The 8,730-nt window shown below is 42.9% G+C and overlaps 1 pseudogene; it reads left to right on the top strand.

The window, feature by feature from the left end:
• The first annotated feature begins 2,133 nt into the window (after window positions 1-2,133).
• Window positions 2,134-7,849, top strand: LOC138835148 (tubulin beta-2 chain-like; annotated as a pseudogene).
• The last annotated feature ends 881 nt before the right edge of the window (window positions 7,850-8,730 follow it).

Below are 8,730 nucleotides of genomic sequence, written 5' to 3' on the forward strand. Positions count from 1 at the left end.
TTTTCAAGGAAGCTCAGCTGTCTCATTAAATTGTTGGTTTCAGCTCTCTCCAATTTGTTGATGTAGGAACTCAGATCTATAAACTTGCCTCTGAGTACTGTCTTTGCTGTGTCCCAGAGAAGCTGGTAGTTTGTGTGCTCATTTTTTTTGAATATCATGAACAATTGAATTTTGTTTCTAATCTCTTCCATGACCCACTGGTGGTTCAACAGTGTGTTGTTCAGCCTCCATATGTTATAGGACTTTCTTTGGTGGCTTTTGGTGTTGAGTTCCAATTTTATTCCCTTGTGGTCTCAGAGAATGCAAGGTATAACTTCAATGTTTCTGAATTTGGACAAATTTGCTTTGTGACTTAAAATGTGGTCTATTTTGGAAAATGTTCCATGTGCTGCTGAGAAAAACGTGTATTCTGATGCTGCTAGGTGAAATATTCAGTAGATGTCTGTTAAATCTAGTTGATCTATGCAGCTGTTTAGGTCTGCGGTTTCTATGTTGAGTTTTTGCTGAGTTGATCTATCTAGTGACGATAGTGGTGTGTTAAAGTCCCCAACAATTAATGTTTTTAGATCTATATGAGATTTGAGAGAAAGGAGTGTTTCTCGGATAAATTTGGGTGTTCCGTTGTTTGGCGAATAACTATTTACAATTGTACTATCCTCCTGAAGGAGAGATCCCTTCATTAGTATGTAGTGACCTTCTTTATCTCTTCTAACTAATTTTAATTTGAAGTCTATTTTATCTGATATTAGTATTGCTACTCCTGCCTGTTTATGGGGACCGTTGCTTTGTAGATTTTGTTCCAGCCTTTCAAAGTCAAAATGTGTTTGTTTTTATGGTCCTTGCCCAATTTCTATACAAGACTGCCCAACATCTTGCTACCTTGTTATCATCTCCACTGGGTGAGAAGCACATGTGAAGGCTGCTCTGATCTAATTCACTTAGTAAAGAAAGGCATATACAACGTGAGTAATTTTCTACATTCTGGAGTTGGAAAGCTAAGGTATAAATGATTCTTGATTTCTAGATCCGTTCCTGTTGGTGAGAAGACAAACATACTCATGAAATATTTTATTTATTATTAGTATGATCAATGAATTAATTCAGATCAGGCCTGAAGAAGCACCAAGCTCTTCTCCATAGCTGGTACAGGACTGACGCTGGATGTGATGGAAAAAGATGGGGTCAGCTGAAACAAAGAGGCTACCCCTCTTGATCTTTGTCACTGTGTAGTCGGTATGTCTGAAAGAAGACCCCTCTCTCTGCCAGGTGATTGTGACTCATGCTTATAATCCACGTTATTCATGAGGCAAACATCTGAGGAATGAGGTTCAAAGCCAGCCTGTGTAGGGAAGTTCATGAGACTCATCACTAATTAGGAGCCCAAATATCTGGAAGTGAAACTGTTGCCTAAGTTCTGCTCTTGACTAAAAATCAAACAAACAAGAAAAAATAAACAAACAGAAAAACTGACTGAGCCAGTCCCTGAGATCAAGCCCAAGACCAGCACAAAAGATGGAGGGGGAAGAGAAGCCCTCTCCCATACTGGAATCCCCACTCCGCACCCCCATAGAGAGTTCTCAGAGGGCTGGAGCTGACTCCTCTAGCTAAGTGTCAAAGAGCAGAAATGGAGAAAATGAGCATTTCTGGTGAAAGGAGCACTGGTGCAACAGCAAGCTGGGGCAAAAGGAAAAGGCTTCAGCCTGGCCTTTCCAATTGCACAGCAGTTATCCCAAGCCTTTTTATGTCTGAGGCCTCTGGACATATCCAAGGCAGAATATCTCTATTTTAGATTATAAAAAATACTGTGCTACTTCATCAGCTGAAACCTTTAAAATGGAGATATTTGATAACTATTTTCCTATACACAAAGATGAAATCTACTGCTCATTTAAAAACAAATCCAAGGAAAGAAATATAAGTGCAATGGGAAAGTGCGTGCCTTACATGCATGATGTCCTGGTTTCCATCTAAAGCATTGGAGAAAAAAATGAGAAAACATGGAAAAACCGCCCAGAGTTATCAGAGCATAAAAAGAGCATGTCTGTGCAATGGAGGCAAAGTCTCTCTCCCATAGAAGTTCTCTTTTACTTTGGCCTTGAGCAGTCCTGTGTGCAGGCTCCTTGACATCATATCATGGCCCATCGCCCCTGGAACAATGAACACTGTGATGAGGTGACTATACCCCAGAGGTAGGTACCAAAATTATAACTTACTCAGAAGGACTAAAGAATGCATAAAGATCTTGGGTTGGCTTTGTGGAGCTTCTGACTAGGCCTGGGGAGTGATATGACCTGCAGACTGTCCAATGGTCTTGAGAGACATATAGTTCATTCCTAAAGACACCTCATTAATACCTACATAACCCACACCAACTAGTGCCTTCCCTCCCATGGGCCTCTCCTGTCTAGCAAGGGTTCTGATGGTCTTTTCCTTCAATAAAGTTATGCTGTCTTACCTCTTCCTTTTTGTCTGTAGACTCTTTCCTCAAACAAAGGAGACAAAGGACCTGATCCAGGTGTTACATTTTATTTTTCTTGTCAGTCGAAAGGCTTGAACTCAGGACCTAGACACTGTCCCTCAAGGCTAGTGCTTTTGCACTTTGAGCCACAGGACCACTTCTGGTTTTCTGGTGGTTAATTGGAGATAAGTCTCAAACTTTTCTGCCTAGGCTGGATTGAAACTCTGAAGTTCAGACCTCAGCGTCCTAAATAGCTAGGATTACAGGTGTGTGAGCCACCAGTGCTGGACAAATGGTTGTGTGTGTGTGTGTGTGTGTGTGTGTGTGTATGTGTGTGTGTGTGTGTGTTGGTCCTAAGGCTTAAATTAATGCATAAACATTGATTTGGATTTTTTTTTTGCTGAAGATTAGTGCTCTACCACTTCAGTCATAGTTCTACTTCGGGATTTTTGGTGGTTAATTAGGGATAAGAATCTCACTGAATTTTCTTGCCTGGACTGGCCTTGAACTTAGATCCTCAGATCTTAGTCTGCTATCAAGAAATACCAGCTAGAGCCACCACCACTACAGCTGAGTATTCTATTTTATTCCATTCTCTGCTAACTCATGATAAAGAGGCTCTCTCCTAAATTCCCATAGATTTTAGAGTGCTGTGTGAAATTCCAGCTATACACAAGTAATGAAAGCTGAAAATCTCAATGGGAAAATGGTGCCCTTCTATGGATATTCTGCATCATTCACTATAGTACTGAGCAGTCCCATATGCAGACACTATACATCCCATCACCCTGGCACTGGCACTGAGCAGTCTTGTGAACAGAGCCATAGACATTGGATCAATATGGCCCTGAGCAGTCCTGTGTGTAGACCCCAAAGATATCAAATAACCATGACCTTGATAGTTAAGCATGTGACCCCTACATTAGGATAAAAACCCAACAGTGAAGACTTTCATAGGGGAGGCTGGACGTGAGGGAAGTGTTTATTAGAGGAAAGTGGCTGCTAAAAGATCTGAAGTGGGTGGGTGACATGATGGAGTAGGGTCTTGGAAAGCCTCTACTGAGAGGTATGTGGCCATGGTGTCTTCAAGGAGCAGATGTGTCAGTGTTAGGGAAGAAATGACTAAAAGAAGGATTCAGCTTGTTTCCCCTGTGGTCTATGGAATTCATTTGCTAGGAACAATCAGGATATAATCTGTGTATGAGAAACAAAGGTTTCACCTATCATCCACTCAATGCATGGAGATGAGACTCTGGTCCAGGGAAACCTTGTGCTGAGTGGCTGACATCACTAAGTCACACATCTGTGAGTACCCATCATGTTTGCAGACTCAACACCTAGGTATACCATGTATGATTGGAACAAACGCATTCCCGGTGTGTCCCTTGGGCACTGATGATACTCTAGCACAGGTTTGGTGGCAACACAAAAAGGGCTCAAGATAAAAGCATTCAGGATCCACCAGCTTTGGTGCCCAGGAAGCAGAAAAAAGTTCTGTTTTGAAGCAGGCCATCATGTTGATACTGAAAACCTAATAACTGAATCACATCTTTTGTCTCTATGATCGCAAAGAATGAGTTCATGGATGCAGAGGGAAGAATAAAACAGCAATGATTTATTGAAGAAGAGAATATCAAATGTCTTGCTAGACAGGAGGGGTCCTAAGGGAAGGTACTTACTGGGATGCTTTGTACAGGGTTTAATTGTCTGTAGGAGAGAGCTATATGACTCTCAAGGTCATAGGACAGTCTGTGGCCATATCCATCCCAGACCCAATCAGAGATGTCACACAGCTTGTATGAGATATCTGCATCCTTTAGCCCTTTTAATGGATGTCTGGTCCAGCAGACACCTGTGAGGCTCAATCAGGTCACTGTTCACATGGAAGTCTACTAGTGGCTCAATTGATAGAGCTTCTCTTCTAGCTTTGTGTTGTGTTGTGGTGCGTGTGTGTGTGTGTGTGTGTGTGTGTGTGTGTGTGTGTGTGTGTGTGTGTGTGTGCGTGTGTGTGGTTAATTGGAAATAAGAGTTCCAAGTACATTCCTTCCCTTCTGAGCCAACACTGAAGCATGATCCTCAGATCTCAGCCTCCTGATTAGCTAGGATTATAGATTTGATCCATAAACAAAGGGCTGAAAAAATAGTCTTTTAATAAGTTCATAAGTTCATTTAAAGAAGTATGAAAACAGCACCATTACTTAAAATTCAATCACCCCTCAGTATCCTCATGGAATGGGCTCGAGGACCCCCACCAATAACAACATATTCACACACTCAAGTTCTTTATATAAAATAGTATTTGTATAGAACCTACAAATAATCTGCCACACACATTCAAGTGTCTCTACATGACATCATACTTAATAACAGGTACATGCTATGTAGCCAGTGGATTTACTATAGAGTACAGTACAAGTATATGAGAAGAAAATAGTGTATAATTATTTCCCTTGACAAGCCACATTTGGTGGAATCTACAGTGTTGGAATGTGCAGAGACAATAGCAGGTGAATTAAAGGTGAACCTGAAGATGAAAACTGGCAGGAATGGAGACGAGAAAAATGCGAGGAGGTGGAGAAGGAATGGGTTAAGGCCTGAGGCATTTGGAACTGGAGAAGAGGAGCCAGTGGCCCAATTAACAGTACTGGGGAAGGAAAAGGGATGAAGAGGAAGGATTAGTTCACATATATTTGTTCTTATCCTATCAAGATTTATTTAGCTTCCTTCAGAATTGAAGTTCTAATAGAATTATCAGAATTCTCAAGTCCATTCCTTACTAAGTCAGAAATGGATTTCATCTCACAACAAGATGGTAATCACAAAAATATTCAACATGTCCATGGAAGTTTTAAAGGGTAATATCAATCAATGACTTGAATTACCTTGGCAAGGAAGACACCTGTAAGGATTTATGGGTGAGTAACTTTAAAAAACTCCAACAATGACAACTGGCTCTTAACAGCCCAACACTCATCATGAAGCAATGAGCTTTTCCTTCAATGTTGTCTTTTCCATTTTTTTTTGTGAAGCAAGATTACCATATTGTTCCTCTGTAATTTGAGAGACAGTGTCAAGAAAGAGAATGCATAAGTTTGAATCACCTCTTGATGACAAGAAAGCTGAAGCAATTTGATTGTCTCATGACTGTCTCATTGGCCAAGGGGCAAAAAGGGTAGTCACAGTTGAGAGGCATTTTCCATCCACCTTCCAAATGCATTTCTACTTTCTTCTGCCTGTTCTGAATCCACATAAGCTAGCTTATATTGACTGCATCAGTAAAGACTGACTAGCCCTGGAGGATTGGCAGGGATGGGATGGTGTGCAAAAGGCGGAAGTGACCAGGAGGCCTGAAAAGAAGGGAGGGCTGAAGTGAGAGAACCACTGCTAATCTCCTCTTCAAAAAATCCCTCAATGGCTGAACCAATCTTTTCTGTTTCCATGTCTCAAATGCTGTAATTTCTGTAATGAATGCTGAGAGTCACTCAGAATCATAAGCTCTGCCCCTAAGTTTCTTGTCAATTATAGGCCTAAGTCAACTCTTGTCTCCACAGGCAAAAAATATGTTCCTCGGGCCATCATGGTGGACCTAGAGCCGGGAACCTTAGACTCAGTGAGATCAGGACCATTTGGCCAGAGCTTCAGGCCAGACAACTTCATATTTGGTATGTCATCATGGTCTATGGGTCCTAACATCCAGGCACTCCAGTGCTGGTCTGAGCTTTTATACACCTAGATAGTGTCCTCACCTAACCCACCTATTCCAGTCCACTGGAGTCATGCCCCCGGCCACTCAGACAGCTCAGATCAGTGCAACTCTGCAAGCCCTCCATGACAAAGAAGCCTCTGAAGGGAAAGATCAGCAATCAGGGAAAGCCTCCAACAAGGTTTCAGCACTGCTGGTCATTTCAAAGGCCCGGCAATAACAGAGAACTACTTCAGGACACCAGAAATCAAAGCATAGCTATGTGTGAGCAAGGTGCAGACAAGTGCTTGCAGCTTAGCTTTCCTATGATCACAATGTGCTCCTGTCCCTCCTGTGAAACTAATTACATTTCCAGTATTGAGGCAGGCTCTGTTCTTCATTTCTACAAGTAGTTGATTTGGGTTAAAATGTATCTTCCTCCACATTGTCTTTATTTCTTTAGAACCTGGGTGATTTGTAGGGTCCCAGATACAATGAAAACATTTCCTTTATTTCACCAAAGTTATCTAAATTAAAAGCAAAGGTTGGCTCAGAAGAGTCCTGTTGTCTTCACAATGCAAATGGCACAGTAAATATTCTTGGAGTGTGTGTCCCATCATGGCTTGTGTCTGATAGGCCAGAGCGGGGCAACCAATAACTGGACCAAGGGCTACTACACAGAGGAAGCTGAGCTGGTGGAGCCGGTACTGGATGTGGTGAGGCGGAAGTCAGAAAGGTGTGACTGTCTACAGGGTTTCTAGCTGGCCCACTCTTTGGGAGGTGGCACCGGGTCAAGCATGGGCACCCTGATTCTCAACAATATTCAAGAGGGGTACCCAAACCACACCATGAACACCTTCAGTGTCATGCCCTCCCCAAAGGTGTCAAACACAGTGCTGGAACCCTACAACGCGATCTTCTCTGTCCACCAGCTGGTGGAAAATGCAGATAAAACTTTCTGTATCGACAACAAGGCCCTGTACAACATCTGCTTCTGTAACTTGAAGCTGCCCACGCCCAACTATGGCGACCTGAACCACCTGGTGTCAGGCACCAACAGCGGGGTTACCATCTGCCTGTGCTTCCCTGGCCAGCTGAATGCAGACCTGCACAAGCTGGCCTTGAATATGGTGCTCTTTCCCGCCTGCACTTCTTCATGCCTGGCTTTGTGCCCCTGGCCAGCCGTGCCAGCCAGCAGTACCATGCTCTCTCAGTGCACGAGCTTCACCCAGCAGATATTTGACCCTAAGAACTTGATTGTCACCTGTGATCTCCGCCATGGCTGCTACCTGACAGCGGCTGCCATCTTCCGAGGCTGCATGTCCATGAAGAGGTGAATGAACAGATGCTCAACATGCAGAACAAGAACGGCAGCTACGTTGGAGACTGGATCCCCAACAATGTGAAGACGGCTGTGTGTGACATCCCCCCTTCCCTTCCCCCCCACCCCACCCCCACATAGACTCACGATGTCGGCCACCTTCATCGGCAACAACATAGCCATCTAGGATCCCTTCAAGTGCATCTCAGAGCAGTTCAGTGCCATGTTCCAGTGCAATGCATTCTTGCACTGGTACATAGGTGATGGCATAGATGAGATGGAGTTCACTGAAGCTGAGAGCAATATCAATGACCTGGTGTCCGAATACCAGCAGTGCCAAGATGACACTGCTGATGAACAGGGGGAATTTGAAGAAGACTTGGTGTAGGAACTAGTTTAAGACTTCCCATTGCTAGCAGTGCAACAGGAGTGTCAGAGCCTGCCTACTTCTCAAATTAATGGTGCTTTCCTGAGCTCCTGTTGTCCTGGAGTGGGATCCTTGCTGTGTATCATTATGCACAGCCTTTCCTGTCAGAAACTCACTGGTGGTGAATGTAAAAATACAGATTTCTTTTAAATATAATTGTATGAAAGCCTTATTTATATAAATAAAGAAGTATACATTTTATACTCTTAGTCCTTATTCTTCTTAAGAATCCCTTTTATTCTTTCAATGCATTTGAAATATAAAGGTGGCCAGCAGGATTTAATCTTAGCAATATAGGACTGGTGCTCAAGAGGAGTTTCAAATTCATGGTATTCCTGCTATTTTGAAGAGGAGTATGACAAATGCCAATATTTTTTATTTTCCCTGGCCCAGTTTTAAAGTTAGCAATCTCTCAATAGCATGCCAGTAGCAAAAATGCAGTTTGAAGAGAAAGAAAACTAAAACTAGATGTTACAATTTTCCTAGTACCAATTTGATGTTTGGAGTACTGACAGGATTGACGTTCAAGGCTTGTCTGGGCACTGAGGTAGCAGGGCCTCTTCCTCCTCTATTCTGACACAGGACTGGCTATACCTGCCACCCATTACACATTCCTCTTTGGGAATGGAACCACAAAAGGCAGTTATGAATACTGGCCATTACAGATCTACTTCTCCTTCACACAATGATAGGTTCTTGTCTCATGCCCCATCAGAGGGATTGCAGTCACATTCTCCAGAAACTGTAGCAGGAACCCCGATCCCTGTGCTTACAGTTCAGTTTACAGTGAAGCAGAACTCACAGGATGAGTGCAAGATCTTGGTTGCCAGGGTAGTTTCTCA

The sequence above is a fragment of the Dipodomys merriami genome, unplaced genomic scaffold (assembly GCF_024711535.1).
Source record: "Dipodomys merriami isolate MVZ:Mamm:240054 unplaced genomic scaffold, mDipMer1.0.p SCAF_23, whole genome shotgun sequence".
Lineage (NCBI taxonomy): Eukaryota > Metazoa > Chordata > Mammalia > Rodentia > Heteromyidae > Dipodomys > Dipodomys merriami.